The 540-nt window shown below is 42.4% G+C and overlaps 1 protein-coding gene across 2 annotated transcripts in view; it reads right to left on the bottom strand.

Annotated features, from left to right (window-relative positions):
• Positions 1-540, bottom strand: part of OSBPL11 (oxysterol binding protein-like 11) — a 102,533-nt gene that overhangs the window by 11,883 nt on the left and 90,110 nt on the right. The window lies entirely within an intron of this gene.

The following is a 540-nucleotide window of genomic DNA, read 5'->3' as shown; positions in this document are numbered from 1 at the left end:
GAGGCACAAAAATTGCTTGAACTCAGGAGGTGGTTGCAAGGAGCCAAGATTGTGCCACTGCACTCCAGTCTAGGCGACAGAGTGAGACTCTGTCTTCTTATACACATCTAGATGTGTATAAGAGACAGGAGCCAAGATTGTGCCACTGCACTCCAGCCTGGGCGACAGAGTGAGACTCTGTCTCAAAAAAAAAAAAAAAAGAGTAGTTGTATAGTTGTAGCTCACTGGACAAAAAGAACACCATGACTATCAGTCAACTTGATTACAGCAGGAATGGGAACCCTGGGTTATGCCTCAAAGCATACACACTTAAATAACTGCCCTGGTTTCTTGCCAGCGTGAATGTTTTTTGTGATGTCATTGCATGCTTCCTCTCTGATCCCACTTGCCAACATCCTTCCCTTCCTTGAAAATTTCTCTCTATCAAACAGGATATGAGGAAGTAACACTTAACATTTATCTAGTCTATTTCCCATCCACATACACCATTCTAAGATAATCAGCTCCTCACTTGATCTTTCTTTTACTACCATAGCACAT

The sequence above is a fragment of the Mandrillus leucophaeus genome, unplaced genomic scaffold (assembly GCF_000951045.1).
Source record: "Mandrillus leucophaeus isolate KB7577 unplaced genomic scaffold, Mleu.le_1.0 Scaffold123, whole genome shotgun sequence".
NCBI classification, from domain to species: Eukaryota; Metazoa; Chordata; class Mammalia; order Primates; family Cercopithecidae; genus Mandrillus; species Mandrillus leucophaeus.
The sequence above is the reverse complement of the archived record's forward strand: the minus strand, read 5'-3'. Positions and strand labels throughout refer to the sequence as shown.